Raw genomic sequence first — 27,987 nt, forward strand, 5'->3', positions numbered from 1 at the left:
ATCTTCTTATGACCTCTCTTTTCTAAAACCATATTTAGCCTCTTTTCCATGAGTGGGATAAAAATACTAAGCTGCTGTTACTTACCTAACTTCAAATGTCTCTAAATAAAATACAAAATGGGGCTCAGGATGTGGCTCAGTGTCTGAGTGCCCCTGAGTTCAATCCCTGGTTCTAAAAAAAATTCAAAACATTTTGTTGTTGTTGTTATTATCATCAAAGTGACCAACACAATGGTGATCAGGTTGTGCATGACCACTAAATAATTAGGGACTGATTGAGAGACTCATCATCATCTTCTTACTCCTCTTCCAGGAAAAGCTGTATAATGGAGGAGGACTTCAGAAAGAACAAAAATGAAGATAATTTCTCATACTGAATTAGATCATAAGAGAGGAAGATATATTAGTATTTACAAGGGAATATATGTACTTATCCATAAATATTTATCTCTAAGTTTTAGTGGATAAGTCCATTTGCAAATAAAACATAAAAAAATGTAGATGTCAGTTTTTCGAGAGAAATGATATTCTGGATATTAAAAGTAGAAATACAGGTAGAAGTAATTTCTCCTTGGGCTGAAGGTTTTCACTTGATGGGCAGCTGTGTGCGTTGTGATCTGTATCTTGCCCACATTATTACTGGCAAGTCCTTTGGTTGACACCTTCCACATAGCACCCTCCTAATTTGTTATCTGTCATTTAGAAAAAGATACCTATATTCAACCTAAATATTTCTATTATCCCCTTGATAATAAAAAAAAAAAAACTTTGTGACTTCCCTTGTTCTTGTACCCCTTCTGTTTCATAGAATAATCATGTCCTAATTTTTTCTTACATGTTTGCAGTAATTTCCCACTGGCCCTAAAGATAGCCACTATTTGAACTTAGATGATGCCGTATACTGTGGCAATAACCTACCACTTGGGTATTTTCCCTCTCTTTCAAAATGTAGCTTTTCTACCTTGCCCCCCACAACTGTGAAGGTCTGGGAACCAGAGGAGTAGAGGTTGACTGGGTTGTTGGAAGACAGCATGAATGTGTTTTGTTTGCAGAGACGAGAGGCTTTAGTGGACCCCAAAGCCAAGTTACTGCACATGTGAGACAAATTTTTAGGAAGAAAAAGAGAAAGCATGTTCTTTCTTTTTCTTTACTTCCTAAATAGGCGCTTAGGTTGAAATGCTGACTGAGAATCGGGTGAAAAGGGCCTCAACATATCAAAGAATAATGTCATTTGCTTTAAAATATCAGTGAAGGTAAGATTTACAGACCAAGCTGTTAATGAATCCATCAAAAGTGGACTTCTTATTAAGGAGGGGCATGAACTTTGCTCAATATTTTCATCAGAAAAGTTGAATCTCCACCAATACCAACTTTCTGAGACCCCCAAACAAATCATTATCACTCTAAAACTTTGCCCCATGGGTTCCATTCTAGATTAAAAATTGTGTATTTTAATCTAGGAAACCCTTAATCCGAGTTTAGTTTCTACCATCCTGATTTCTAATTTAAAGCCCTGAAGTTTTCAGACACCAAATGTTAGAGCTTATGCAGTCTACATAGTATATCTGAAATGATAAAACGATTTGCAAATAAGCAATGTGGCTCTATTGGCTGAGCAAAGAACTACTGTTTTTTAGAAGTTATTCTTTTTTATATGTGATGTTTTTTCTTCAAGACTTCTTTATTTCAAAGCCAATCATTGCTACTAATCTCATACTGTAAAATAAATTGCATCTTGTGTTTGAATGGAGAAAGCTGTTTCTCAGCTTAAATGGAAATCTCGAAATTCAGATCTTTTCCAACAAAAGAGTCTGGATTTGATTCAGATCCCTGCCATCCGGGCTTGAAAAAGAGTCAGCCGCAGATGTCCTCGAGAATGATTATGCCCAAACTCGAGACAATGGTGCAGCTTCTTATGTTGGTTGATGTTTTGTTCATCAAAGCCTCATAGAGATTTTCTGAAGACCCAGAGTTTTAAAAAATATTAATTTGCTTTATTTTCATCCTTATTGGCAATGCCTATTGATGAGTATGTAGAGCTTAATTCAACAAGCCTGTTGAGATTTACCCACAAACAATGAAGCATTTGGCTCCAAAGTTTGTCATAATCTACTCTGAACAACAACAAAAAATCTGTGTCGGTAAAACATGCTGGCTCCGCCCCACTAATCTTGGGTTTTCAAAAAACAAAGTACTCAACCTTCAAATAAACTTGTGAATATGAACTCCGTAACCAAAACAACTAGAAGCACATATACAGGTATATAAAAAATAAATCCTTGCAGCTGGTCCTATTATGTTACAGCAGGTGGTATAAACCCTCATCATTCAGGAATGGTAGATAGGGGATAATATGGTTGCTAGGCCTTGGTCTGAATTCCATTGTATTGTCCTTTACCTCTATTTATATTAAGCCACTTGCGAAACAATAGTATTCCATGCTAAATTAAATGTCATAGGCAGGGGAACGGGAGGGAGGGTAGGGGTTCAGAATGGAAGAAGATCACTCAAAGATAGGTAATCAGAAAAGGCTTCTTGGAGAAAAAGGCCTTGACTTAGACCTTGAAGAATTACAGACTCATGGGGAATGATAAAGCATTCCCTAGAGAAATTGATGGCTTTTTGTGTATCTTTTTTTTTTTTCTTCAGAAATGTTAGCCTCTGCATATATACTTCTAAAACCTGTATATTTATGGCCTCTTTGTTTTTCTCTATAAGCTCTCCAAACAGAATCAACTTGCATAAATGCATCAGTAAACCAGCGAGAATTCGTCAGTGATCTTCCTTTACAAAGATAAAGTCGGGGAGCGGGGCATTTTTCATACCCCAGATCAACCACATGAAAATAATGCCAGACATATTATTCACCAAAGTTCTTTCCTAGCTGTATAAATGCCGAGAGTTTTTTCACTGACCACTCTACCAGGCCCCCTTCCTACAAATTCTTCCCTTCTCACTTTATACTAGTAATATCAAATTCCCTCTCCTTTCCTCTCAAAATTGACTGAGAGAGCACATGGGCTCAACTTTTACCTTTGAAGTGAACTTACCAAAGTAATCTCTCAACAAAACATGGAGGTAATTAAAATGTTCTCTGTATCATTCAATCCATAAGAAACTGAGAGAGCCAGCAGTTCTGAATAAAGTCAGTGTTAGCATTCAGATTGATGCAAAAGTTGAGCCAACTTGATTTAAAAGTAATTATAGAAGGCTGGTCCTTGATAGCAGTGTAAAAGGGCAATTGTCCCCTGTGGTGGTTGGAGTTCTGGGTGTAGCAATTATTGGGAGAAGGGGATGCACTACGGCTAGTTCTCTGGGAATTATTCATGATTCAAAACCTCTCTTACATCTAAACTAGTTATGCCCATAGGAATTCCTGCAGGAGAATGTGACACTGTGGTGGAAGCTATCTTGTAAATCTCTGCTCTGAAATATCAGAGAGCGGTAACACCCTCAGAGGGAAGTGAAGAGGTATAAAACACAATATTAGCTAATTTCACCCTTGCGAATCTTCAAGTTATGACCCTTGCCTAACAAGACATATTTCTAAATAACAGAAAAGAGATACCTGTCCTCATATACATTTGACTCGAGGTAAAATTTGGGTGAAAAATAATACAATACGTACATATTAGATTTGCTCTGAATTAAAAATCTAGAAAAAAAAACTTATTTTTTTTTCACCTAACTTGTTATTTCTTATCTCAATTTTGTCTTGGAGTTGCTCTGATAGAATAAATGAGGAAAAAAAATAAAAACAGGTAATAAGATATGTGTGGGTTGAATGTTTTCTGAATTTGTTTTTAAAGTACCGTACAAATTTATAGGCAGAAAGAAGCCCAGGTTCCTTAGTCTTTCTCTTGCCTTCAAGTGAGAGGTATGCATGAATAATACTAGTCATATAATAAGCTGTCCTGGCTTCTTAAGGAGATAATTCCCCAAGGCCCTCTTCTATAGTTGACTGCAAAAGTTCTTGTTATCAGACTACTCTTCCCAGTACTTGGAAGGATTACTTTCTAGTAATCTAAATAACACAAGTATGACTTGAAGTTTATCATTTCTCATTCTGTCCTGAGGGAATACAGAACAACTACCTGTCCTCAATATAATTACAGTGGTCTCTAATGCATGAAGTCTTAGATGCCAGGCCTTCCTGAGATTAAAAAAGCAAAAATAAACAAAACTCCATCCCTGGTGTTGCTTATTGTGTGCTGATGTGCCTTTTTGGATTCAAACAATAGCAAAACATCATTGCAGAGTGAAGGAGAAGGGAGATTTGGGATCATTAAGGACATTTAAATAAACCAAACATTAAGTAAACAGTAAATTCTTGTGCACATCCATGTGCTGAACTCTACCTGGCTGCTCAAGTGCATGCCCAGTCTTCCATTTCTCTGCTGAATGGATGTTTTAAATAAAAATGCATCTAGTATAGCATAATATAAAACACTGGATTTTGGAGTTAGACCATCTAAGTCCTGAGACTCCTTGATAAAATTTTGTAAAAATTAATCTTGCTAAACCACATTTTTACAGTATATATAATGTAGTTTAATAAGATCTTTTTACAGACTCATCTTAAAGATTAAATCAAATAATATATTTTAAGTATACCATGAAGGAGAATCTAACCACTGGACATAGTAAAATAGTCCAGTGAATATCAGTTCTTTCCCTTTAGTAAGTGTTAAGGAAATGTTTTGTATATACATAGGTTTTATTTTAGAATTATTTCTAACTACTTTCTTTTGTCCAATATTTTTATTTAATTGTTTACCTTCTCACAGTTTTGAGCAATATTCAATGATGTAGTTATCATAGTTTTGGGAAAATTTTATCATTTTTGCCATTCTAAACCTAGACCTACAGATATCACCTTACTGCTGAAGGAGGTAGATAGTATGATGTATCCGAGAGATCACGGTTTTGGAGGCCTGAATTTGAACCACAATTGTAGCTACAAATATTGTGTAAAACTTCAAGTCATTCAACTTCTTGGAATCTCCTTTTTTTGTTTTTAATTAAAAAAAAGATACTTTTCAATCAAAGGGGGAGGGTGACTAAATGAAGTGACATATTCCCTTCCTCTATCCTAAACTGTATCTTCGCCACTACCCCATTCTTCTTCCCACAGATCACACTCTACTAAGTTTTTAGTAATCTTCTAATCTCAACTCCAGTGTGTCCAGGTAGGGCACTTGAAATGGAACTGAGCAGCCAACATAAGAATTTAGGAACAGAAACTCCAGAAGCTAACTCTGGAAGCTGAGGCAGGAGGATCACAAGTTGGAGGCCAGCCTCAACAGCTCAGTAAGGCCTTCTGCAAATTAGTGTGACCCTGTCTTAAAATCAAAAAATAGAAAGGACTGGAGATGTAGCTCTGTGGTAATGCACCCCCGTCTGTGTTCAATCCCAGTACCAATAAATAAATAAATAAATAAAAATAAATAATAAAGATTAAAAAATTTAATTTGGTGACCGTTTTCAAAACAAAGGTTTCCTGGCCCCAAACTCAGACATACTCAGCTCAAATCTGTAGAGGGAAGAACCTATAATCTGTCTTTTAAAAACTTTCCTACCTCGTTGCTCTTTCACTCCTGGATGTGATCCCACACTGCATAGTAGTTGGGAAACTAAATAAAATACTTTTATAGTTGTAAAAATGTTATATTTTCCTGTCCCTTGTGTCTGCATTAGCTGTAGAGCAGAATCCCAAGTGGAAGAAAACTGCAGGTATCACACCACTTACAGAAGCCTCTTAATGTCCTCAGAAAGAATGACTGTCAAGTTGGGCCAAGTAAGATTTGAATAGTAGTCAGAAAAGCAAAAGGCCTTTGGCTATTCTGCCACTGCACCAAGTCTCATTTTCCTGGAACTATAATAAGTTTTCAGTGAGACATCTTGGAAATAACCAGTCTGTTCTTTCACATGAAGTGTGGTTTGAAATATGTAAGACAATACAGCTTGAAGTTAGGCTATTGCTATTCAGAATGTGCTTCTCGGTGTGCTCTACTGCAGTGCAAAGCTGGAAGAATACACTCTATTTCTGATGGTAGGTTTCCATTGCATTTTTTTCCTTGTGCTGCTCTGTGAATTTTATCATTTGAATATGGAACAGGAAGATGCATTAATATAGAAGTTATGTTCTGTATTTTCAGTCAAATACATTTTAACTTCTGGTAGGAAAGAAAGTGTGTGGCATTGTACCCCCCGCCCCTCTTTTGAACACTAATATAGGGCTGTAATAAATGACAATATTAAAATGTGAATATAGTAACAATTTTCATAACTGTACCAATAATGATATCCCAGGCCCCTTAAGAGTAGGAGAAAGGGAAACATCTATTGCTGTTATCTGCTGTGCTGATGGCACAATTTCCTGAAAATGGAACTAATCTCAATCTTGTCTTTTGTCAATGAGGATTTTGCAGACGTTTCAGATTCAAAATGTAGTCGTTGTTTAAAGTAAGAAAATTGTACTCAATGGGAAAATTTAATTAAAGGCATAATTTTGGGAAAACTTAAAGTCTGAAGAAAAGAGAAATTGGAAAAAGTCTATAGAGTGCATGTCTCAAAATTAACAGTTTATGTTGGCAGGAAGTTCCTGTACTCTTCTCTTTAATTATGAGAATATTTTCTCATTATGCTGTTCTATTTAAAGCTTGCTATAATTGACTTACATATTAAAGAAAATAACAGTGACAAATACAGATTAGGATGCCTGTGTGTGTTTATAACAAAGTATATAGAGAACCTTTTTGAGCAATTTATCCAGTAAGTGATATACTTAGTTGCTGCGAAAATTAGACATCTATCACAGGTGTAAATATGTATATCCTCCCCCCCACCCCACTGTAAGTCTAGAATTCTAGTCATTTGAATGTAGGCATTCCCTTCTAGCTGTTTTTCTCTGATCCATTTCCTTGCATAAAGCTAAGACATGACTTAAGAATGATATGTCAGTGTACATGGTTTCTGACATGTAACTGCTAGTATCATCTCCTCTTATAAATCATACGCTACTTTGCAGATTCATAAGTAGAACACAGCCTAAATGAAATGTGTGGCACTGATACAGAGAACTTAAGTGACCTATTTAAAATGATAGAGAAAGCTGTTGGAGAACATGGATCTGAAGGATTCTCTTTCTCTAAGCAGCTATACCATGTTTCATGGAGATTTCCATTATAAAGTCCTCAGTGATATCCTAAGGTACAGTTGTTTTGATTAATCCAGGTTGAAGAAATGTGAGCATATAGTGTGTCTAAAAGTTCCTTTGTGCCAATAATCAACACACATAGAAGGCCTCAAACAGCAAAGAATATGATCCTATTTATTCTAAGAAGAACCACTTGTCGTGTCACAGCATCTTCCTGGGTATAGATGGTTGTCAATGATGCAAACTAACAGTGAATCATGTGGGTTTACTACGAGTAAACCAAGTCAGACTAATGGGTTTGCCTTTCTGGGAGGTGATTTAGGATTAACAGTTATTTCCTTTTTAGCACAGATTTCAAAAGGCCTTATGATATCCTTGTCCAATGGACAGAGGAAAGGACAGTATTTCAGATAAAACAATGACTAACGTGTTTATTCCAATTGATGTAAGGTGATATTCAGACAAAAGATTCAGACAAAATATGAAGCAAAGAGTAATATAGGTAGAATTCATACGTGATTGAGAAATTAAATTTGATTCCTTGAGGTTTTTTTAAAATCAAAGATTTTTCTGAAAGGCAAATGTAACCATTTCCCCCCTTAAACAAAGAAACAATTCAAAATATTTTAATTTGAAAGACTTTGAAGGAGAATTAAGTCTTTTTGACGATCAAAGAAGTGGCAGAAATATGACCCTTCATTGGTCTGAGCAATATATTTCAATCATCAAAATTATATTTTTATTGTCTATTTTAATGTAACAACCAAAGAAAATGAAGCAAGAATGTTTAGGACTCTCAACAGCTCAGTCATTTTCGTTCTTGCTTAATGTTGCTTTCCTCTTGCCTTCTTTGCTCATGAGGGGAAGGGGGAGATTCCCTCTGTGTGTCATATCCTAGAATTCTTTAGGAAATGTTGCAGCTGTCACATTGTGAAGCTACCATGTGAAGGACTAGTGCCTTTTGCCCAGTCCAATCCTGTGGGGCCAGTTGTCTCTTCTGGCCAGTATTCCATTTACTTTCCATCTCTATACCCCATGGGTACCAAGAACTTGGCCCATTTTCTCTCCTTCTTGCCACAGCCATCTGCCCTTCCACCTGGGTTCCTTGCCTGCTGCACCATCACGGTCCAAGCCTCTCCCTCCGTTTTCTATGACTGAAAAGACCTTTAAATCCTTTGAAGTATTTTCTGGTATTCCTGCCAATAATACAAAGACATAGTTAGGAGTGTATTCATGTCTCTTTGCTTTCGAATTACAGAAAATAATTCACCCAGTTTCCCATCAGGAAAAAAAAAGTGTGAATTATGAGAAGACAGGTGTATCTCAGAGAAATCAAGGATACTCACAAAGGCTCAAAGACGACAATAGAAAGCAGAGGAGAATTCTGGGTAGCCATGTTCTTATGCCCTTCCCTCTTAGTCTCTCCTTTTGGGTTTATGTGCATGTCTCTTACATCTGCTTGATGTTTCATTTTTTAGAAATTATGTCACATTATTTTAAGCTGATGAGCCTCAGTCAATTGCAAATTCTCTGAAAATCACATTGGTCATCTTGAGTGAGGTATATCCCCTGATGTATAAGAGTAAGTGGAGATGAGTTTCAAAGTATAAACTTGGCAACTTAGTGGATAGGATCAGGGAGCAATTTCCCAGAGAATGCTAATTGCATTCTGGATGAAACACTTAATTCGAGGATTAATAAAAATAATAAAACAACAGAATATAAAAATTTTAAGACAGTTAAATAAAATAGTTATTGTTTATCAATTTTATGTTTTGTTTCTCTTAAGAGTTCTTATGATACGATGATCATCTCATCTCACATTTTGTCTTGGCAACTGAGCCAATTAACAACTAGAAATGTACCCTGAAAACAGATTTACTCAGTGTCCCTCCTACTACTTTTTTTTTTTTTTTTTTTTTTTTTGGTACTGGAGATTGAATCCAGTGGTGTTTAGCCACTGAGCCTTATCCCCAGCCCTCTTTTTTTTTTAATGTATCAGTTATTTAATTAGGTTCTTGGTAAGAAATTTAGAACAACAATTTGTGAGTATAAATTCCATTTATTAGAACAAAAACGGATCACAGGTAGCCCTGGAGTTGAGCAATAGATTTGATTTTGGGTAAAATGTTGTAGTCCACAGCTTTCTGATCAACCTTGAGCTGCTCTGTGATCTTGAATTTCTCTTTCTCTGTGCTGAAGATTTCACCTTGGCGGTGTTGGGCCTTCCTCAACCTTCTTCTTGAAGGAAGCAGAATTGAGGTGTTTGGGGGTTTTCATGTTGTTGATATCAATCTTTCTGGAGGTGGTGATAACAAATTTCTCATGTGGTCTAAGCAGAGGAACTTGATTGAGGGAAGGAGGTCCTGTCACAAATAGCAAGCCACTGCTCAGCTGCTTCAGGAAAACCACTCTCTTGCCTCTGTGGCACCCAGTGAGGATGATCAGGATAGTCCCAGGAGTGATGCTGGCTCTCAGCTTTCTCAAATGCTGACTGAAGGGTTTCTTTGCGAGACTAAACGGCTTTCTTCACACAACTTCAGTCGGGTAGTTATCTAGGCATTTTGCAAAGCTTAAGGACCCTGGTACCACCATTCTTGTCACCACTGACTGGTTTTGTAACAGTAGCAAGAACCTCCTCCTTCTTTTTCTCAACCTTCGATTTAGCACCTGAGTACTTCCTCTTGTATGTGGCCTTTCGGGAATACATAGCAGACCTGCCAATTCCTCTAACCAGGACGGAGTTTTGGCTGCAATGGGGCTTTCCTTTCTTGGGTTTCTTATTTGTAGGGTCTTCCTTTTTAACCTTGTCAACAGCATCTGCCTTCTTGGCTCCAGATTTCTTTTTAGTGTCTGGCTTCTCAGCCTTTCCCCCTGCCATCTTGCAAGATGAGAAAGATAACTAAGTCCAAGCCCTCTTTTTATTTTTTTTTATTATTTTTTTTTTTTTACTTTAAGATGGGGTTTTGCTGAATTGTTAAGTCTCACTAAAAGTTGCTGAGGCTGGCTTTGAATTTGCAATCCTCAGCCTCAGCCTCAGCCTCCTGAGTTGCTAGGATTACAGGAAAGTGGCACCATGCTCAGCAACATATTGCTTTTTATTGCATGTATTTTTATCTTGGAAAACCATAGTCTGATTGTCTTTGTGTTTCATAAAGTTGATATACAAGAGTGGTTCCTTCTTATTCACTTTAAATTCAGGACCCTAGGATTTAGAAAGATTGTGAGAATATTAAAAAAGGTAACTATCCCTGCTCTAGTCTCTCATAAATAACAATAGCCACTTTTAGAGGGAAAGCCATAGGAATATTCCAAGCAATCACATTCCAAAGGTTTCATTTTCAAAGTAAGATTCACTGAGTAGGAAAGTTGCTGTCTTTCAAGAAAACAAAATCTGTTTTCAAGAGTGTTTTTGGTCTATTTCATTTTAGATGCCTTTTATAGATGCCCTCTTCCAGGATTTTTCACAACTCAAATGTGTGGGTAAAAAGAATCTGGTTTATTCCTTACCAATGATTAATAAAAAGAATGTGAACTAATTTGCTCATTGAATAATAAATGGCCTTTTAAGCATGAAGATGAAGTGTCTTCTCAAATGTTCCTTGGATTAAAGAGGCATCTTTAATTTAGGAGAGACAAGTGACCTGGAGAAGAATCCCGAGTCCTTTGTGACTGGAGGTGACTACTGTGCACATCCTTCTCCTGGATTATTTAGCTGTTTGCTGAGATCCAGAGAAGGGAAGTCATATGGCTACCAAGGAAGGACTGCTTCTTAGCTACTTAGTGCCTGTTAAAAGCATTAGTCAGGAGGTCTAAATATATATTTTCGAAAAAAATGAGAACTCAGACATATAGTAAAAACGTGTGTGTGTGTGTGTGTGTGTGTGCGCGCACGCGCGCGCATGTTTTCAGGAAGGCAGAGTAGAAAACAGAGGAGGAAATGGAATACCTTGATCAAGAAATTTTCAGAAAGACCAGATCATTCAATGAAAGTATTTCCAGGATTTTAGACCAAGAAAAATTAGCACTAAGGAAATATCTATAAGATGACATGCCAGAGAGAAATGATACTGAACAAGTCAAGTCTCAAGGAAGACTGTTGTCAAGATCATTGCAATAGAGGTAAAGACAATGTCAATGTGCAGAAGAGATTCTATTTAACTATGCCAAGACTTTAATGCAGGAGAGAGCCTGATAGCTGGGAGGAGAAAGAGGCCATCTGTGTTTGCTCAGTGAAGCTCCAGAAGTTAGGTCCTAACCTCCCACTGAGACTGGGAGATGGGAGCAATATCTTTCTTAATGATTCTGTTTTAAACGGATGGCTCCCAGGACCTTGGGAAGACATTCTTGGATTATAAAATTGACAAGAGTATGGGAAAAATTTACATCTCAAAGGAAAAGAGAAAGAATTTACAGTGTCAAGTTTTCTAAAGTCATGCTCTAAAAACAGGTCAGGGGCCTAGAGTCAGGCACAGAGTTATCTGAAGTTTACTTAACCTTCTTGATCAAGTGTAAAATTAAATTCCCTGTTATGGGAAGTTCAGGATACACAGGCAAGAGTGTTTGGGAGAGGCTGGAAATGAGAGGTTTGAGCTGGGTTTGAAGAAACTTATAAAGTAATTGGAAGGAAAAATATTTCAGTCCTGAGTAGCACAATGAGTTCAGACAGTTTGGACAGACTTAGCGCTGCATGTGGAAACCACCAGGAATTTATTTTTGTTCAGATGAGTTTGTTCCTCAGTTTTGGATCGACTTCAATAGTACCCCCTTTGCCTCCCTTCCTTTACATCCCAGGATGGCAGTTACTTCGTGTTGCTTAAAGCTGCCAGTTCTCCTGCTGCCTACCCTGCTTTGCGCCCTTTAGGAGTGTGCCCTGGGATAGACGACTGTTGTACTTCTGAGGCCTGCAGAGACAATCTGACTGGGTTTGCTCTCTGAGGCATCATCCTAGTCACTTGAATGTCTCAGAGACCTAATAGAAAAGAGAAACAAAATAAAATTTTCCAGTCCTGATCCACGGGTCCTTTCTGGAATGCGAATAGGAAATTCCACAATGTTTTTCCTTGAGGTTTTTTTTTTTTTTATTTCAAAGCTTGCCACCCCTTACTATTCTTCAAACTGTCTCCCACTTCTAAAATTAACAGGGACAAAGCAGGCCAACCACTTGCTCACGGAGGCAAGGCAAAGCAGTAGAGAGGAACCACCCACACCGCAGCCAGCCTGTCTAGGGACATGTGTATGAGCTGACTGGAGACCAATGGAAGAATGGCTTTCCCAGGGGTAAAGGATTAGGAAGACCAATGTCATCAGTACCTGCAATGTGGAGCCTTGTTTCTTGGAGTCAGACCTGATGTTCAGTTACAGTTTTGTTTTTTTTTTTTTTAACCTAGTTCCCTGGTGACATGAATGGATGGCTCTCACCCCCAGGTTCCTGATGTATTAATTAAAGTGAGCTGATGGGGTTCAGGGGATGTTACTCCAACGTATTTTAAAATGAATTTGAGATCTGTAGAAGCAGATAGGTTACTCTCTGAACATCCCTTGCCCTTCTACCCGGAAGCAGATCAAAAGACCTTCATGTAAATGGTACTCTGTGCCTGGAGGATCAGATTCTCTTTGACAAAGGTCAGAAAGAAGAATCTGAATGAACAGTCTTTGCTAAGTTTCATGCAGTTTATTACCACTGCTTCAGACCTTTTTTTTATCCATCTTCTTCATGAGTATCCATTGCTTCATCAAAAGTAGGTAATACACCTTTAAATCTGTTTCTTTGGGTCTGATTTTCTTAGGGAGGCTCCCTTGTCATGTGATATTTCTATTAAATAAATTGTATCCTTTTTCTTTTTTTTTAAGTGTATTTTGCAACGGAGACCACTTGTGTGTACCTAAGGAAGTATAGGGGAAAAATATTTTTCTTCCCCTATAGTGAGAATCATATATTTTTGTCCTGAATTGTTGCTTTGTCTTGAATTGTTGCTAAAATAGAAAAAAAAATTGTAGAATTCAGTGGCATAATTGCTGCTGGAAGATACTGTTTTAACTTTTTTTTTTCCTCTTGACCTATGATATTTCTTAAGAATGGTTTCTAGGGTATCAGATCTATCCCCAGCATATTTCTGAAAATTTATGTGGGTTTTTAAAGGTTACAAATATTTCTTAGAGATATTAAGATAAATTTAAAGACATACAATAGCATGAGCTGAACATACCACAGGATTCACATTTTAAAAGCAAGAAGGAAACAAAAAATTCCTTGCTTTGCAAACCTGGGAGTCATTAACAGGCTTGTGCCATAGATGGATTTGAGTTAGCAAATTGATTTGCGTGGAGAGCATTCCTTCTTTTGAGCTGCCTGCCTGACATTTTGAGAATACAGATTCAAGACATATCTGTGACAGCTTCAGTTGCAGAGAATTCAGTAAGACCACTGAATTCACTGATGCTGTTTAAAGAAAAAAAAAAAGAAAGAAAGAAAAAGAAAAAAGTGAAAAATAACCTGGTATTTGCATGTAGAGGTCACTTGTGGATCTGAAAATATGTATGGAATTTCTGGCTAAATCAATGGAATTTTTATTTTAGTTGGCTCTGTGGATCTCCTGTACCCCGACCCCCCTCCCACCCCCATACACAGCTTGTCACCACTGTTTGATGCTGGAACATAAATTGTAAATGTGAAAAACTGCACTGAGGCAATAATCTCTAAGCCAGTCAGCAGTATTGAAATGTGCTATCAGCAGTTGATTGTGAGCTAACAAATTCATGGGCTGAGTTCTTGCTGGATGATCTCACTTCTGTCAAAGTGAGCTTTCACATAAATTTTTCACTTTTTTTTTCCACCCAAAAAACAAAAAGCCTTTATTTTCCTTTTTGATGTTCTCAGAGTGGATATTTATGCCAGGCATGTCCAGGGGTGCGGAAGGTAACATATCAGAATCATGTGATGACATTTTTCAAAAATGTATTTTAGGCCTTATCACCTTGAACTATGCTACTACACTCATTTGACAATTATTGAATATTTACTATATCCAAGGGACCTTTGTAGACAATAATAGTAGAGAGGTAAACAGGTGCCAAGGTCCCCATTCTTACTGAAGCTTAACTTTGTGAAAGGGAGACAATGAGTTAAACAACAATTAACTGAATAGATGATTTCAGATAGTTAATGATACCATAGAGAAGGCATGTTTCAATAAAGGATAACAGGGTTGGAGGAATTTTAGCTTGGGTGGTTGGGGAAGGCTCCTAAATCTATGTAAATCATTTTTTTCTTCTTCTGAACATAGTGACTCCAACATATGCTAGATAAGACTGATGTGAAGATTAAGAGTGTTAACATTTTAATTGCCTGGATCATAATAAACAATGAGAACAATGTCCAATAAATGGTAGTTAATATTATAATGTTCTGTGACTTGGTTAGGGATAATGTCTGAAATGGTCCTCGGAATCTATCTAGAATACAGGACTCGTTTCACTTCTTCCAAAAGGTAACATTATTATTATTTTTTTAATTCAAGGATTGGTTGAAGATGTCACCGTGCAATGAATATGTTTACTAAGTAGTTCTTTTTACCAGTTTTCATTCCAGTGGCTTGCTCTGGCTTACAGAAGCCTGTTTACCAATTCTCTGATCCAATGGGTGACATCTGACTATTCTAAAAATCAGGAGACACATAGGGATCTAAAACCAAAGGTTAAATTCCCCTCAAAAGGAATTATAATAATAAGATTTCTACATTTTCAATGGACAGTTTTTCCCACTGATCTATACACTCTTTTGAATAAGAAATAATGTTGCCACCTGCTCCCCAAACACCACCAATACAATCAGTTGACAAGGCTAAGGTGAGTGTGTTGCTTACTGTGGCAAGGGTCCACAGCAGGGACTAAGGCCATAGCAGGGACTCAAGAGTTGTCAAGGGAAGGTTAGAAGACACTGACAATTGGAAGTTTGGTTTAAGGAAGGTCTGCACTTGTTTTCCCCTGTTAAGTATTCAGGGAGGTCTTTTAATATGGGGGCTTGAACGAGCTTGGTTATGGATCACCTGGTAACAGTTGACAGAAACTTCATTTTCAGATTTTGAGAGAAGGATCTAAGGAGAGTTATAGGTCCTAAACTCTCTCTGTTCATGCATCCTATTGAAGATTGCGCAAGACTTGGGGAAGATTTCCTATAATCAGTAGTCGGTTATTTGCCCGTGAAGAACTCTCCTAAAATAGTTAAGTTATACTTATGAGGACAGTAAGGTAGTAATGTAAACAGTAAACTAGGTAGAGGATAGGTACTGTTAGGTCTCATTGAGAATTAACATTGCATGGACCCATTATCACTGATATGACATTTAAAGACAAGTGGGATACTCCATAGGCTGGCAACCATACATTTTAGTCCAGGCTGACAGAGGAGCAGTCTGAAGTTCTTATGAAGGAAGGAAGATCCTTCATCCTTAGTTCAAAACTGTAGCATACCTTTCCTTTATTATTATTTTACAATCTGTGAGCCAGTGGTTTTCTTCTGTCATTTGAGAAAACCAAACTGAAACACGAGGAACAAACATTGAATGTATTGAAAAATACTGTGCCTTAGGTTTCAACTTATTTAAGAGTATCAGCATTTTTTATGTACTTTAATTGGGGAAAAATTTTAGTTTAATTAAAGGGGTTAATGGCCTGTGGGAAAAGAGTCATGGTGATATCTCTTCTGGGAAATAGGAGCTTGAATGCATAGGATTCCTGGCCCTGGATGTGGGCCTCAGCATGTGTGCTGTATCCCAGATGACTGGCACCCACCCCTGAGATCCCAGCATTTGATCACTGATCTTTTTATTTTCCCTTAGGGATAATGAGTACCATAGACATAGAGACTTTGCCTTTACCACTTCTGGCTTTGTGTATTTGATTTGAAATCTAAGATACCAGAATCAGTGTACAATTGTTATAAAAGAACTGAATAGTCACAGCTACCAACAGACTTGGTTTTCTAGCAAAAGTAGGAAAATACTGTTTGTGGCCATAACATTTTAAATGAAGAAATTAGTCTTTCTTTATAATAGCATGTGATACTTGAAGACTAGAATTTCTAAAGAGATATCAGCCACTTTGGGTTTAATTTTTATAAATTATTTTTCTAATTAGTAGTTGACAATTACACATGGACAAGTTGATCAAACTCTACAACTGGCATCAAGTTAGTTTCTAAGAGTAGAGCACATACATATGAGACATAAATGCAGGTATTCCTGGATTGCCAACATCCTGGATTTCATGTTGCATTCGTTCTTTGTTGTGTAGTTTTGACTGGGATCCCATACATTTTTGGTAGTAGTCTAATTGGTAGACTGTGGTTTATTTCTGGAGTCATATCCAAAGACTCTTCAACATATGTCTGATTTATTTAGAGTTGTCCTATATGCTTTAAAAATGAGTTAAGAAATTGTCCAACATTCTTCCTAACGTTTATTGTTATAATATATTTTTTTCCTTCATTGTTTCCAAATGTTTAAATATTAACATGTATTTGTAGTCTAAATCAGATTCTGAATAGTAATAGAAAAGCCATTTGGAAGGGATAATTATAGCAGGGCCTAAGTGTTGTGTAATGACTTAATGGAAGGCTAATTGGTAAGCAATTTTGTTGGTGACAAGTAACATATCAACTCACAGATAAGGTGCTGAGAAAGATACAGGGCAAGAGACCCAAATGACCTCTGTAAGTGGTGGGCTGTGTCCAATTGTGGGCTACTTCAGCCAAGCTAGTTATTTGTTATTATGTAGTAAAAAATGAAACTATTATTGCATGTAATTTTGTTTATTGGTTAATGTAACAAATTGTGGTTAATAAGGTTTAACTGTGTCAACACATTCAGAGACCTTGTTTCTTCCAGAAATGACAAAGGATTATTCATGTAAATGGACTTTATTTCACTAAGTGTCAAATAAGTGCATTTTGGGATTAATGTGCAATAGCAGACAGTGTGTACTTGGAGATACAAAAGCACTTTATGGAATAAACTGAAAATTTCTCCAAAAACCCCTTGGTTACTAGAATTACAAGATATTTTTTCTCCAAAGAAGAAACAAAAATGTTACATGTGCTTATTTTATAACCACCAGCTAAATGATAAACAGGGTTTAGTTTTTAAAACCATTGGAATTTGACTTGCCAGGAAACAATTGTTCTAAATAAGAGATATTAAATTGAAATAAATGCCCTCCAACTAGTGCTGATCATTTGTATAACAGAAATAGGAAGTATTTAGCAATGACAACATGTGCACATATACACATACATGTGTAACATTGTCACTTTTTGACAGTGGCCTCTTGCTTGGCTTTATTCTGGTGGCAGATAGCAAAAGCTTAAACAAAACTAATTAATTGGAGGCATAGTCATAAATGTGGCAATTAATTTGATTTCTACAAGTGGCTTGCTAATAAATGGAGATAGGAAAATCTAGTTATGGCTGGAAATTTCATATTCCTTCAACAATATAGCTGTGTCATATTCATGACACATACTGATGTATGGAGATAAATTGCCTGTCACTTAGTGTGGAAGTTGTACATTAGATGCATATTAAGTTGTGCAGAAGCCCACATTTAGTCTGTCTGTTTTCTCTAGGTAATGTAGCTCATTCATAATGTCATTTTCTTGGATGTGCTGAAGTGGCTAAATGAGCATAGAAGTTATTTATACATTAGCATGGTATGTAGGACATCGCTGTTTTCCACTTTGCAGAGGGGCAGAGGCGAAGTTGACAGAGCTGAATTTATACAGACTCTAAGAAGCTACTTCAGTTCTAATTAGCATTTCTTCCTGAATCTGGAAGGAGGGGAGAGTAAAAGTTACACATCTGAGGCGACGTCATCTTCTCTGACAACTTGCTGATAAAATTGGGTGAGCTAGCCTGACAACCATGGTATACTTCCAAGTTTCCTTAAAAAATCCAAAAGTCGGGCTGGGGATGTGGCTCACATGCGTGCGGCCCGGGTTCGATCCTCAGCACCACATACCAACAAAGATGTTGTGTCCGCCGAGAACTAAAAAATAATAAATATTAAAAAAAATTCTCTCTCTCTCTCTCTCTCTCTCTCTCTCTCTCCTCTTTCACTCTCTCTTTAAAAAAAAAATCCAAAAGTCATTTTAAGATACACTCTCAGATCATTCACATGCAATTTTTATCTATATAGTTAATTGTTTCTATGAACTGCTACTTCTTTATGTATTTTAAAATGTATTTTAAGATAGTTTTAGATGTTTTTAAAGATTTCTAATTGACATGTAACATTTATATATGTGTGTATATATGTGTGTGTGTGTGTGTGTGTGTGTGTGTGTGTGTATATATATATATATATATATATATATATATATATATATATATATATAGTATGTTCACCTTATTTAAAATAGGCAGCCTTTTAATTGGCCAAGTAGCTCCTCTTTTTGTGGGCAGCTATGCAATCAGGCACAGGTTAACTTGAGTTGCACACAGCACAGTACAGAGTGAGACCCCCATCTGATAAGGGCATCCTAAGTATGTAATTGAAATTGGTCTTTCAGGCAAGCCGTGATTTGTTCTTCCTTGAGGCCCTCAGCATGAGCTACTTTTCATTGTCATAATCTCTCTGCACCATCTGGACCTCTATAAAGATGTTGGTCTCAGCGGTGAAATGAAAGACAAAGGGGGACACTAAATAAAACTTACATAGTGAGAGAAAATTGTTATTGTTGATGCTAATCATATCTTTTGAGCTTTTCACCTTAAGGATATTAAAAGATTCAACCCAGAATCAATCTTGGTTTCAAAGTTTCGGGATTGATGGCAAAATTGCTGCTCTAGGCACTTAAGCAGTTTGACAAAGAACAAATGATGAAATATGAGATGGAGATGCACTTGTTTTTTTTTAACCCATTCGTATAACAAGCATTAGTCCTTATGTAGAGATGGTAATCTAAGTAATGAAGTTATATAATTTATCATTTAGTCTGAGACACAAATAAGGATAAAGGAGGAGCTATTTATAGTTATCCTAAGACAAGTGATGTATAAACTAGGACCACCCTGGAAAGTTCCAAAAGCAGTGTCATCTTATGACTTAGCTATGAAAAAAAATAGTATTTAAAGCTGATAGCACTCCCAAATATGCATTCTTTTAAGTCTTTACTCAAATATCAAATATCAAGTTGGAATTTGATAAACTTCCTTTATCACCTAATGCAAAATAGCAATAATCTTCTATGTGCCCTAAACCTTACTCCCTATTTTATTTTTCTTCTTAATGTTTGTCATCTTCTAATATATACAGTTTATTTACCTTCTCTCTCAATAGTGGAGAGGATTTTTGCATGTTTTCTACATTGCAGTATTGTTAACATATATAGATCATCCAGCTCACAGTAACTGCTAAATGAATACTTGCTAAATGGATGGATTATTGATCCATTGTGGAGTATCAATTTTGCATTAGGCATAGTGCTAGATATGAAAGGTACAAAAACATACAATAATCTTTCTCTACCCTGATGTGGCTTATAAGTTAAAGAATTATTACAAGTGATATAGAAAAAGAGATGTTGTATGGTGCCTCTATGCATTAGTAAGATTGGTACCTTAGGAATTTACAATTTAGAAAGTACAATAAATAATATTACAAAAATAAAGAACTGATACTCTTTCATCGTAGTTTCATTTTTCTCTCAAGTTTTTAAATAAAATTTAATAGCTTTTACATGTTAAAACACCTTGCACGTAATAAGAGAGGAATAATTTGACAAAAATCAACTATTAAGTTAGTAAGTCACAAAATTTATCTTGAAGATTGGGAAAAAAAGAACTTCAGAAACTGGAACATGGCTTCCGAGAAAGAATCAAAACAGCAGAGTACAAATATTTATTTCCAATATAAACAAAGTCTGTATAAATAAAATAGCTTAAAAGAATTAACTTCTGATGAACCTTTCAAAATTGTGAATTTTCCATCTGTCATTCTCTAAGGGGAAAAAAGAGAACCTAAATTTGAATTCAGAAAACCCAGACTTGTTCCTGTATCCCTGGTTAAGGAAGCTGTGTCATTTTGGGCAACAGGACACTTTATTTATTTTTAGCTCAGCTCTTTGGTTTATGGGACCATAAATTCTCTAAGGTCCTCGTGTTTAGTTTCCTAGGGCTGCAATATCAAAGGACCCCAAACTAGGTGGATTAAAACAGTGAACATTTATTCTTTCACAGTTTCGGAGGCTAGACTGAAATTTCAAGTCTGAAATCAAAAAGTATTATCAGGGCCATCCTCTCTCTGATGGTTCCAGGAGGGAATCCTTCTTGCCCCTTCTTTCCTCCGGCATTCCTTGGTGCTCTTAGCATGATTGAAGGCTCATGGATGCATAACTATCTTTCCTGTGTGTCTTACATTATCTTCCCTCTGTGCACATCTGCCTCATGGTCAATTTTCTCCTTTTCCTAAGACTATCAATCTTATTAAATTAAGGCCTAACTGAGGATTAGGAGTATGGCATACTTTTTGAGAAGAGACACAATTCAACCCATAACAATTCATGTGGGTTCTACATGCTATAATTCTGAATCATATCAAAGGAACAGTTAATTATAAATTTTATAAAACATACTGATTTGCAATTTCTTCAAGATACTCCTTAGAAATGTCACTGTTTCCTCAATATTTTATCATTATTTAAATACAAAGACCTTATGGTTACATCATGGGAAAGAGAATGATTTTCACGTTTTATATATTTTTGCACTTCAGAGTGATGACTAAGCTAACATCATTGTAAAGAAACATGATTTGAAAGACTAGAGATGAATTTCAGTGTTTATATTGATCTAAGCAGCTTGTAGAAGACAATGAAATGTTTATATAATCTGAGCAACTGTTAGTTTAGCTAGTTTTTCAATGCTACTACTTAAGAATAATGTAGACTGAGGTAATTTTTAGTTGTGTTTTATTCAGGTAATGATCTCATGAAGCCCACAATGTAGAACATTGAAAGGCTAGTCATGTAATAAAAAACTGAATTAATGCCCAAAGTATAGAAACCAGTTCACTTTGAATTATCATGAATTCATATTTAGAAATTCCTAAGTATATTTTTGAAATGAATTTCTATGCAAATTTTCTATATTTCCTATAAAATGGAGTTATTATTTCTTTTATAACTAATATTGCATTTTTCTGAATATCAAGTACATTTGAATGACTTACGTCTGTTGAAACTTTTTCTGTCTTCTGGGTTCAGGCAAAACTATTACTGGTTTCACAAAATGTTATATAACACATACTCCAAATGTAATATAGATTTTTTTCTTTCCTTAACTTGGCTATTATAATTATTAAATAAAAATGCTTTAAAATAGTATTGGTTTAATTTTATACTACTAGGTGTAGAAATTAACAAATTGCTAGTAAAACCTATGTAGTAAGGTTAATTCTTCACAGTGTGTTATATTGGGGAACATATATGTTAATTTGTTTTTTCCAATAACTATAATGCTTTTGAATATCAGTTCAACCAAATTCAATTTCATTTCAGAAAATATGTAGTCAAAAGAGTTGTGCAATCTGTTAGCACCTTTGGTAGCTCTTCTGTAGTTTAGAAACCAGCTTACCAAAGTGTGCTGAAGCCTCCATTGGTCATATTTAACATGTTTTTCTCTGAGTGACCAGTTAATCTGTTGTGTAATGGGACAAGTTGTTAATGGAAGATGGAATCATGGTACTGTAAATACTTCCATATTACTGACTTAATTAACTTTCCTTTTCATTAGTAATAAAATTCAGAAGAGCATGTATTTTGATAATGTATGGATGTCCTAATCAAAAAATCATTCCACAGTCTTCTACATTTGTACTTTTACATGTTTTATTTTTGTTTTCCTATTATGATTGTTCTCACCACTTAGAAGAGTGTTATATCTAATAATCAGTCATTTTGATGGTTCCATGTATTGTTTTCTCATTAGGGATTTATGTTATTCTCTGAGATGTTGAGTTCATTGAGTAGGAGTAGCAAGAAGGGAAAGGGGAAAAATGTCAAATTGAAAATCATATGAGCAAAGAGGAAGGTCTTACCCTTCTATGTCTCACCCAGCCCATCAGTAAAGATCAGTCACAGAGGCATAGTCTCAACATATGTCATTCAATAAGGCATTTATTTTATAGTTATACATTTCCTTTCATAAACATACTTTCTTTTTCAATGCTGCTGAAATAAATCTTGATCAACAGATCATTCAGAACATATTTATAAAGCATCCTACCATATGCCTAGCACATGACCAGGACTGTGATAAATTCACCTTAGAAGTAGTACAGTATTGGGAGGCTTTCATGAAGTTGACTTCATTTTTCCTTACATCTTATATATCTAATATTGCTGTCCTAAGTCTTTGTTTTCCTCTGGTTGTTTTTTTTTTCTTTTCATTTTTTTATTCTTATTTTGCAGTGCTGGGGTCCTGGGGGTCAAACTCAGGACCTTGCCCATTCAAGATAAGTGCTACCGAGACACACCCCTACCCTGCTTTCCTTATGTGGTGAATAAGAAAACAAAATTAGATAACAACAGTGTTTAGATTAGAAATTATTGAGCCTGTCTTTATAGAAATATAACTTTAGATTTAAAATATGAAGTTATAACTGATATTAAAAATAAAAAACTGAAGCGGAAGTATTTGAGTTCCAACATTAGGTGACTTAACTTTGTAGCCTAAATTTATTGATTTGTAACAATAATACCTAATAAGTGACCTCTGATAAGGTTTTTGAAACTTAGAAAAACTGTATTTTCAATATTCAATATTTGTTCAAATATGGTTGCTATTATTTTCATAGACATATATATTTTATATATATTTTTCCAAAGTTTATGGCTTTTCATGTTTTCAATATACAATGAAATGACAATGTAAATAAACTGAAAGGTATATTTTGAAAAATAAAAATTTGACCCAATCTCAGCTTTGTGGGGTAGTGTATTGCATAAAAATAATTATTCACATGTATTCAACAAAATGACATTGGAAATATGAATTAGAGGTTTATTCCATGCATCTATATCTTTTTTATTGCATATGCTTATGAAAAATTTACTTTTCACAAAAGGAAAGAGCACCTTTTTCAAGTCTTTAGCAAATAAGGCAACCAAAAATAAGGAAATCTGACGGTAATTCATTTTTCAGAGTTAGAGGAAAGCATGATTATTTTGTATTTTATTGAATTTGAAGAGCAGCTAGCAAATTGAATAAAATTAGTTATAAATATTTATTATCTCAACTTATTTTTAATACCCTGAAATAGTTAGTTAATATTAGTCAGGTGAGAAATTATTCAATAGTGAAGTTCTCATCAAGCTACAAACTTTTCCATGCTGACTTAAATACAACTGTCAAAATCTGGGTTGAATGAAACAATGTATCATTTAGCTCTGCATAATAAAAATATCTCAAATGCTACTTGTAACCCATCATGAATATATTCAGTATCTTACAAAATACCTAGCATATTGTAAATATTCATACGTGTTGACTAAAGATTTCTCCAATTTAGACATAAGTAATTAAACTATACATTTGTTGCATAATATTATACATTATACAATTATGTATAAGTTTAAATATAAATTGTAAAGTATATGATTTATTTTAATATATAAGTGGATTATATATGGAACTATTATAATGAATATATAAATTAGAGTCACACAAATATCAAACTAAAATAAATCATATGTTTAAATATATATCTCTATATAAATATGTAGGATGTCACAGATGAAATTTAATCATCAAAACCACAGAGCCCATCCCAAAAGCCAAAAAAAAAAAATTTGACATCATTTCAGTAATGATATTTTTAAACTCCTTTTAGGATATGTTACCTGGCAAATATAGTTATAGTTATCAAGTTACAATGATAGCTATTTGAAATAAGGTCTGATCCAGGATATCTATTTTGTTCTAGAAGGATTTAGACTTTTACCCTCAGGAGAATAAGGAGTGAGGATCTATGGACAGGATGAAAATTGACAGCCTTCACTCAAAAATGGCAGGCAGAAACATTAAGTTTGGCTGGTATAGTGATCTCTCTTTCTCTTTTGCTTTGTTTCTTTTCTACTTTGACATTTTAGGATCTTTTAGGGGAACATGCACTCTCCTCTTTGCTGTGGCCATGCCTATGCTACCTCACTCTGAAGCCCCAACTTGGCAGATCAGGAAGAGCAGCCAGATGCATATATGAGCCACAAGTCTGCTTGTAGACTCAAGTGAGAAGCAAAGTGAACTTGTTTCTTTTCTCTTCATGTCCTCCTTAGGTAGGATAGTTTTCATCCCAGTGGCCAGCCATAGTTATCCCTCAAACAAATAAAGCATGTACCTGTATTAGCTTCCTGTTAGATTAGATTCACATGCCTGAGTAGATGGCATAGTTCCTGCCATTACAGGTGTACATTTTGTTTGAAAGGAAACAGAAAGGAACAATTCATGAAACATAAATGAAGAAATTAATATTAAAAGTGGAAGCACTGGGAGGACAGGAAACAAAAAATATACGTATATATATATATATATATATATATATATATATATATATATATTGTTAAGCATAGCACCTGCACTTAAGGAGCTCATTGTATACTTATAGAGGTAAAATCCACATCAACATAATCTAATGTATACAGTATTATAGAGGAGGGAAAGTTAATGTGGACTAAAGTTTCTTGTGTCATGAAGGATGTGGAGCTTGGAATCATAGAGAAAGATAAATACTCATATGCTCTAAGGAAAGGAAGATATTATTAATCCTGGTGCTAGCAGTAAAAAGTAAGAATGAGTTACCTGGCAAACAGACCTCTGTATCTTAAAAGATATCCACAAGATAAAGAAAAGGAATTATCTTCCTTCTACCTGTAAGAGTGACATCAACCACTGGGGAAAGGCTGTGAATCCTGTAAATGATGATTCTTAATAGATGTTGCTATAGTGGTGATGACATTTATATCTGTCTATAAAAGCATAAGGGAAAATGCATTCTACCAATTTTGCAAGTAAAGAAAATGAACTTCAAGGAGATGAGATTACTTGCTCAGTTAACAATTTGGGGAGGACTGCTTGGGTTTTAATTTTTTCTCATCTAACTCAGAAAGTATTCCTGCCCCAAATCATTGTGCTATCCTATCCATAGAAGGATGCTCATTTTCCAGTAAAAACTCATATTGTAGAGATGTAACATGGTCTCTTTTCTATGATTCTCTAGAATATTCAGTTGAATGATTAAGTCCTATTGATTGTTGAGGACTATCATACATTGTTCATTGGTTCATTCATCAATTATAAAAAACTAGCAAATATTAAGTAACTGATTCTCTAGGAATCAGTAGTATCTAGAGTAGATTTATTTTAATAGAACAAAGTCTAGGTAGGAAGATGAGATTAAACAGAGAAACTTCAGAGTTTATACTTCTTTGGCATTGCTAACCCAAGTATTAGCATATGCTCAAACAATCTAGTTTTGAATTATTGTATAAGTGATTGATGCTAGTTATATCTAATTTGTTTTTCTAAATTTACATAAACCAGTTGGTTTCTTACAGATATTGCTACAGAATATATCCATTATTTTTTTATAGTTGTGACACTTTAGTCAAACATTTTTTTATATATCAAAGTTATAGATACCTTAAAGGATCCTTAAATTTGTAACTTAGATAAAAATTACAGAATGTTATGGAAGGAAAACAAGAACAAAAATATAATTAAGTGAACAAATAACTAAAACCAAAAAAATGTGCCTTTATTATTAGTTTCTAAAACTAAAACCTCACAATTCATTTTGAGGTTTATATGACTAGAACTATTTCACATTTAGCAAATGTGAAGAGAATATTAAGAAGTTTTCAAGCACAATTTAGATAGTAGAACATTTTAATTAAAAGAGACCCTTAACTACCATCATTTTACATTGGATAATTCAATACAGAAAGATGTAGAAATGTGCTTAAAGTTGTCCCTATTTCATAGATATGAGTCTCAGTTAGCTTCAGTTACTGGCCCCAAATAACCTATTTTGTAAGGAAAAGAACCTGGTTCATAACCTGCTAACCTCATCTGATTCAAGCTAGAATGCTGGACACCAACCCTCTGATATCTGCCCATGGTTCTTCCAGACAGTATTTGTATTTGGGCATCACAAATGAATGTCAATATGTTGCTTTTCCTAGCATTTATAGTTTTTATTTTTGGATGTTTATTCATTCAGAATTAATATAATTAATTATCTTGAAGTTTAATTTTGAATGTTTATGCCCATATTTCCTCAGAGAACTTTAATGTTCTCAAAGCAAATATCATCTGCTGGAATGTCAATTATCATTATTACTGGAAACATTTGCATGTTTTAACTCACAGGCTCAGATAATCTACCAAAATTTACTTTACCTTTCAAAGAAAATTAAAACCACCTTTTAGAATTAATAGCAATCACTCATATAAATAACAAAATATTTTAAATGTAATTTTTCTCTTTATTGTTGAAAAACAATGAAATAGAATCATATAAAAATTAAAAGTAAATTTCACACATGTTTTTCTTTCATAGGCCTTATAGTTTGCTTGTAAAAAATCTTATTTTGAGGGTACCATTAGGTTTTCATTTATGTCACATTATTCTATCTTATGAGCTTAAATCTCTCTTTTTTTTTTTTCAGGCAATGTACAAGGTGATTCCTTTAAGAGATTCCTTTAAGATCAACTGTGGTTTATAAGATTTGTTTGAATTACAGAAATTGCAGGGAAGATGAACTACAAGGTAGATGGTGCCCCATCTGAAAATGGTTTTGAAAAGGAAGCGCTCCTTGGACTCTCTGAGGTTATCTATATTATTCACAAAAAATGCAGGTCTAAGGGAAACCCTAGCAATTTTTTGTCTTTCAGACATGAAAGAGGATAAATCTAATAATGTGATCTGTTCTACCACAAACAGGGAAGGATGAGTAGGCTGAAGCACTGACTGAATCCAAGTATTAAATCTGCAAAAGGGAGAGAGCCTCACAGTTTTGGTCCATTATTTTTCACAGAAAGGTCCATGGGTCCATCTGCATCAGCACCACAAAGGCTTCTTATTACAAAGGTGCACCCCTGAGCCCTAACTCAGACCTGGTGTGTGCCTGACCTGGGAAGCAGAGACAGATACACACACACAAACACACACATTATTATTATTATTATTATTATTATTATTATTATTATTATTATTATTATTAGACAGCTTAGAACTACTTATCTAATCCACACACTTTTTTACAAATGATTAAATTGCCGCCCAAAGAGGTTTAATAATTTACTCAAAGTTTTCTGTACCCTCAAATCCAAATTTTATAACTTCCTTTACTAGTTATTAACATCTTAATTCAACACATTATGACACATGAAAATAGAGTTATCATTTAGACTAACTTTTAGAGGTTACCTAAGTTTAAAGCCTGCTGTGGATTCTTATTCTTTTTCTTGAGAAATTACAGCAGTTGATTTTTTTTTAACCCAAAAGAAAGCAAAACAAATCCTTTAAGACTGGAAAACCAATGAATGGCCTGAGAAGTCCAATTGACAAAAGTTCATTCACTTATGATTATGGTTCCTTGTCTGATTACAGACAACTTTAAAGGTAGGAGCAAAACTCATTCCATATTTAATGGCTTTTTACGTCTTTTATTGGACTATTCCTCAGTTTTTTAGCAAGGGCATCTAGGTATTTAGCCATCTTAATAAGTATCCTATATGAAAACTTTCTAATTAGGTTTGATATTTAATTTTGCA

At 35.0% G+C, this 27,987-nt stretch overlaps 1 protein-coding gene and 1 pseudogene across 13 annotated transcripts in view; one reads left to right on the plus strand and one right to left on the minus strand.

Annotated features, from left to right (window-relative positions):
* Positions 1-27,987, plus strand: part of NRXN1 (neurexin 1) — a gene marked incomplete at its 3' end in the record, with an annotated part of 1,087,855 nt that overhangs the window by 173,965 nt on the left and 885,903 nt on the right. The gene's annotated exons all lie outside the window — the stretch shown is intronic.
* LOC308633008 (large ribosomal subunit protein eL6-like) lies at positions 9,190-10,040 on the minus strand (annotated as a pseudogene). The gene has a single exon. The product of its transcript is annotated as a large ribosomal subunit protein eL6-like (transcript).

The sequence above is a fragment of the Spermophilus citellus genome, assembly GCF_964194105.1.
Source record: "Spermophilus citellus genome assembly, chromosome: 13".
Classification (NCBI taxonomy): domain Eukaryota; kingdom Metazoa; phylum Chordata; class Mammalia; order Rodentia; family Sciuridae; genus Spermophilus; species Spermophilus citellus.